Raw genomic sequence first — 6,746 nt, forward strand, 5'->3', positions numbered from 1 at the left:
TTGATTTCAGTTTCAATTGAATAAACAGTTATGTTCTCATGTCATGCACATTACAAGTGTTGTTATTGCTCTATAGTTACCCACACTTATATTCTGTCTATTCTGCTTTGTCTTGAACAAATATTATTTGAACTGTGTCTCTATCTTGATTTGGCAACAAAAACTAGAATGATATAGACCATAAAGTGACCATGGTACATAGATATATGTTTGTTTCATGTTGTTATCCTGTCCACTTTACTACTGAACTCATTTACCAAAATGAGTTTCATATAGAACATGGTAAACATGTGATGTGTCTGCTTGTTTCTCTTTTAGAATGCGGACAAAATATTGGAGAACAGTACCGCATTATCCAATGGTAAAGGAAGTAATGCAGATAAGGTTCAAGATAGTGAGACATCCCTGTTGGTCTCCAAGAAAGCTGATAAAAACTATCTTGATGATAGTGAGGGAACCCAAAAGTCCTGTCTTGATGTAGTGTTCGAGTTACTGGCCACTACTGCTGGCACAAGCTCTTCGGACTCACTGCCTGAATCAGTTCGTCTTCTTGAGTCTCAACTTCAAGTTCAAAGACATCGATCAGATGTGCTGCGACAGGAAGCTGAAGGACTGAGGAAGTCCCTGCAGAATTCAGATGCATATTTTCTGGTGCAACAGCAAGCGCTGGAGGATTTAAGCGCCAAACAAGAGAAAGTTAATAAGCTTGCTAAGCATCTTGCTAGCATTATGGGTACCCAGGATATTGTTTCTTGAGATCTTATGAAGTGGTTTCAGTTCTGGATTTGTTTTGCTGCGGCGTTTATTTGCGCTGGTCGCCAACTTTGACAACCAGTGTATATGATATGTTGCTTTGTTCCCTATATTTGCACTGGTGGCGAACTTTGATGCCCAGTGTATGTATTATGTGTAATAGCCGTGATAGCCTAGCATTAGTTGCTTGCTTATTTATTTCCTTGTTGTCTTGTTTATTTGTTTGCTTGTAGTCATTGCAGTTATTTTTCCGCGGTTAGCTAGTGGCAGCAATAACCTATTTTTTAAAGCTAGGCCACAATAACCATGGGCTAATATTTACTGTAGTGACACTGGGCCTCCTACTGGCCGTAGAAACAATGGACCTTCTACGGGCCGTAGAAACAATGGGCCTTCTACGGGCCATAGAAACAATGAGCCTTCTGTGGGCTATATTATCAATGGGCCTTATACGGGCCGTATAATTGATTGGCCAAACATGGGCTAAACAGACCGCATTATGGCCGTAAACGGGCTAGAGTTGGAATCGTCCGTTCATGGGCCAACCATAACGGGCCATCGTTAATAGGCTGTATTTGATGATGCTATGAAATAGGCCCAACGTATTAACGGACCACAAACGGGCCGACTGTAACCATGGGCTGAATTTGGCCCACAAGCAGAAAATGACAGTAATGGGCCATAAGTAAACGAATGCTGGAAATGAGCCCAAGAATAAATGGGCTCTGAGAAGGCCGAAAGATAACATGGGCAGGAAACGGCCCAACGGAATAACGGGCCGTTAATGGGTATAAAGTGATACACTGTTTATTACGGGCCAGTTTCACCATGGGCCGTTAATGGGTGTAAAGTGATACACTATTCATTATGGGCCAGTTTCACCACGGGCCGTTAGTAGACCAAGAGTTACATAGGGCCTCATATGTGCCGAAAGACGTCATGGGCCATACATGGGCCAGAAGTGAAAACGGGTTGGAATCATATTGGATGGCCCAGATGACGCTACTGGGCCTAATTCGTGAAGGAAATATGCCCTAGAGGCAATAATAAAGTTATTATTTATTTCCTTATATCATGATAAAAGTTTATTATTCATGCTAGAATTGTATTAACCGGAAACATAATACATGTGTGAATACATAGACAAACAGAGTGTCACTAGTATGCCTCTACTTGACTAGCTCGTTAATCAAAGATGGTTATGTTTCCTAACCATGGACAAAGAGTTGTCATTTGATTAACGGGATCATATCATTAGTTGAATGATCTGATTGACATGACCCATTCCATTAGCTTAGCACCCGATCGTTTAGTATGTTGCTATTGCTTTCTTCATGACTTATACATGTTCCTATGACTATGAGATTATGCAACTCCCGTTTGCCGGAGGAACACTTTGTGTGCTACCAAACGTCACAACGTAACTGGGTGATTATAAAGGAGCTCTACAGGTGTCTCCAAAGGTACATGTTGGGTTGGCGTATTTTGAGATTAGGATTTGTCACTCGATAGTCGGAGAGGTATCTCTGGGCCCTCTTGATAATGCACATCACTGAAGCCTTGCAAGCATTGCAACTAATGAGTGAGTTGCGGGATGATGTATTACGGAATGAGTAAAGAGACTTGCCGATAACGAGATTGAACTAGGTATGGGATACCGACGATCGAATCTCGGGCAAGTAACATACCGATGACAAAGGGAACAACGTATGTTGTTATGCGGTCTGACCGATAAAAGATCTTCATAGAATATGTAGGAGCCAATATGAGCATCCAGGTTCCGCTATTGGTTATTGACCGGAGACGTGTCTCGGTCATGTCTACATTGTTCTCGAACCCGTAGGGTCCGCACGCTTAAGGTTACGATGACAGTTATATTATGAGTTTATGCATTTTGATGTACCGAAGTTTGTTCGGAGTCCCGGATGTGACCACGGACATGACGAGGAGTCTCGAAATGGTCGAGACATAAAGATTGATATATTGGAAGCCTATGTTTGGATATCGGAAGTGTTCCGGGTGAAATCGGGATTTTACCGGAGTACCGGGAGGTTACCGGAACCCCCCGGGAGGTATATGGGCCTTAGTGGGCCTTAGTGGAAGAGAGGAGAGGTGGCCAGAGATGGGCCGCGCGCCCCTCCCCCCTTGGTCCGAATAGGACAAGGAGAGGGGGCCGGCCCCCTTCCTCCTCTCTCTCCTCTTTCCCCCCTCCGCGAATCCTATTCCAACTAGGAAAGGGGGAGTCCTACTCCCGGAGGGAGTAGGACTCCTCCTGGCGCGCCTCCTCTTGGCCGGCCGCCCCCCCTTTGAGCCTTTATATACGGAGGCAAGGGGCACCCCTAGAGACACAAGTTGATCCACGTGATCATATTCTTAGCCGTGTGCGGTGCCCCCTTCCACCATAGTCCTCAATAATATTGTAGCGGTGCTTAGGCGAAGCCCTGCGACGGTAGTACATCAAGATCGTCACCACGCCGTCGTGCTGACGGAACTCTTCCCCGACACTTTGCTGGATCGGAGTCCGGGGATCGTCATCGAGCTGAACGTGTGCTAGAACTCGGAGGTGCCGTAGTTTCGGTGCTTGATCGGTCGGGCCGTGGAGACGTACGACTACATCAACCAAGTTAACGCTTCCGTTGTGGATCTACAAGGTTACGTAGATCACACTCTCCCCCTCTCGTTGCTATGCATCACCATGATCTTGCGTGTGCATAGGAAATTTTTTGAAATTACTACGAAACCCAACAGTGGCATCCGAGCCTAGGTTTTATGTGTTGATGTTATATGCATGAGTAGAACACAAGTGAGTTGTGGGCGATATAAGTCATACTGCTTACCAGCATGTCATACTTTGGTTCGGCGGTATTGTTGGACGAAGCGGCCCGGACCGATATTACGCGTACGCTTACGCGAGACCGGTTCTCCCGACTTGCTTTGCACAAAGGTGGCTAGCGGGTGACAGTTTCTCCAACTTTAGTTGAACCGAGTGTGGCTACGCCCGGTCCTTGCGAAGGTTAAAACAGCACCAACTTGACAAACTATCATTGTGGTTTTGATGCGTAGGTAAGATTGGTTCTTGCTTAAAGCCCGTAGCAGCCACGTAAAACTTGCAACAACAAAGTAGAGGACGTCTAACTTGTTTTTGCAGGGCATGTTGTGATGTGATATGGTCAAGACATGATGCTAAATTTTATTGTATGAGATGATTATGTTTTGTAACCGAGTTATCGGCAATTGGCAGGAGCCATATGGTTGTCGCTTTATTGTATGCAATGCAATCGCGCTGTAATGCTTTACTTTATCACTAAGCGGTAGCGATAGTCGTGGAAGCATGAGATTGGCGAGACGACAACGATGCTACGATGGAGACCAAGGTGTCGCGCCGGTGACGATGGTAATCACGACAGTGCTTCGAGGATGGAGATCACAAGCACAAGATGATGATGGCCATATCATATCACTTATATTGATTGCGTGTGATGTTCATATTTTATGCATCTTATCTTGCTTTGATTGATGGTAGCATTATAAGATGATCTCTCACTAATTATCAAGAAGTGTTCTCCCTGAGTATGCACCGTTGCAAAAGTTCTTCGTGCTGAGACACCACGTGATGATCGGGTGTGATAGGCTCTACGTTCAAATACAACGGGTGCAAAACAGTTGCACACGCAGAATACTCAGGTTATACTTGACGAGCCAAGCATATACAGATATGGCCTCGGAACACGGAGATCGAAAGGTCGAGCGTGAATCATATAGTAGATATGATCAACATAGTGATGTTCACCAATGAAACTACTCCATCTCACGTGATGATCGGACATGGTTTAGTTGATTTGGATCACGTAATCACTTAGAGGACTAGAGCGATGTCTATCTAAGTTGGAGTTCTTTAAGTAATATGATTAATTGAACCTAAATTTATCATGAACTTAGTACCTGATAGTATCTTGCTTATGTATGTTTGATTGTAGATAGATGGCCTGTGCTGTTGTTCCATTGAATTTTAATGCGTTCCTTGAGAAAGCAAAGTTGAAAGATGATGGTAGCAATTACACGGACTGGGTCCATAACTTGAGAATTATCCTCATTGCTGCACAGAAGAATTACATCCTGGAAGCACCGCTGGGTGCCAGGCCTGCTGCTGGAGCAACACCAGATGTTATGAACGTCTGGCAGAGCAAAGCTGATGACTACTCGATAGTTCAATGTGCCATGCTTTACGGCTTAGAACCGGGACTTCAACAATGTTTTGAACGTCATGGGGCATATGAGATGTTCTAGGAGTTGAAGTTAATATTTCAAGAAAATGCCCGGATTGAGAGATATGAACTCTCCAATAAGTTCTATAGCTGCAAGATGGAGGAGAACAGTTGTGTCAGTGAACATATACTCAAGATGTCTGGGTATTGTAATCACTTGATTCAACTCGGAGTTAATCTTCCGGATGATAGCGTCATTGACAGAATTCTCCAATCACTTCCACCAAGCTACAAGAGCTTCGTGATGAACTATAATATGCAAGGGATGAATAAGACTATTCCCGAGCTCTTTGCAATGCTGAAAGCTGCGGAGGTAGAAATCAAGAAGGAGCATCAAGTGTTGATGGTCAACAAGACCACTAGTTTCAAGCAAAAGGGCAAAGGGAAGAAGAAGGGGAACTTCAAGAAGAACAGCAAGCAAGTTGCTGCTCAAGAGAAGAAACCCAAGTCTGGACCTAAGCCTGAAACTGAGTGCTTCTACTGCAAGCAGACTGGTCACTGGAAGCGGAACTGCCCCAAGTATTTGGCGGATAAGAAGGATGGCAAGGTGAACAAAGGTATATGTGATATACATGTTATTGATGTGTACCTTACTAATGCTCGCAGTAGCACCTGGGTATTTGATACTGGTTCTGTTGCTAATATTTGCAACTCGAAACAGGGACTACGGATTAAGCGAAAATTGGCTAAGGACGAGGTGACGATGCGCGTGGGAAACGGTTCCAAAGTCGATGTGATCGCGGTCGGCGCGCTACCTCTACATCTACCTTCGGGATTAATATTAGACCTAAATAATTGTTATTTGGTGCCAGCGTTAAGCATGAACATTATATCTGGATCTTGTTTGATGCGAGACGGTTATTCATTTAAATCAGAGAATAATGGTTGTTCTATTTATATGAGTAATATCTTTTATGGTCATGCACCCTTGAAGAATGGTCTATTCTTATTGAATCTCGATAGTAGTGACACACATATTCATAATGTTGAAGCCAAAAGATGCAGAGTTGATAATGATAGTGCAACTTATTTGTGGCACTGCCGTTTAGGTCATATCGGTGTAAAGCGCATGAAGAAACTCCATACTGATGGACTTTTGGAACCACTTGATTATGAATCACTTGGTACTTGCGAACCGTGCCTCATGGGCAAGATGACTAAAACGCCGTTCTCTGGTACTATGGAGAGAGCAACAGATTTGTTGGAAATCATACATACAGATGTATGTGGTCCGATGAATATTGAGGCTCGTGGCGGATATCATTATTTTCTCACCTTCACAGATGACTTAAGCAGATATGGGTATATCTACTTAATGAAACATAAGTCTGAAACGTTTGAAAAGTTCAAAGAATTTCAGAGTGAAGTTGAAAATCATCGTAACAAGAAAATAAATTTTCTACGATCTGATCGTGGAGGAGAATATTTGAGTTACGAGTTTGGTGTACATTTGAAACAATGCGGAATAGTTTCGCAACTCACGCCACCCGGAACACCATAGCATAATGGTGTGTCCGAATGTCGTAATCGTACTTTACTAGATATGGTGCGATCTATGATGTCTCTTACTGATTTACCGCTATTGTTTTGGGGTTATGCTTTGGAGACGGCCGCATTCACGTTAAATAGGGCACCATCAAAATCCGTTGAGACGACGCCTTATGAACTATGGTTTGGCAAGAAACCAAAGTTGTCGTTTCTGAAAGTTTGGGGCTGCGATGCTTATGT

Source organism: Triticum urartu, chromosome 6, assembly GCF_003073215.2.
Source record: "Triticum urartu cultivar G1812 chromosome 6, Tu2.1, whole genome shotgun sequence".
In the NCBI taxonomy this organism is placed as follows: Eukaryota; Viridiplantae; Streptophyta; class Magnoliopsida; order Poales; family Poaceae; genus Triticum; species Triticum urartu.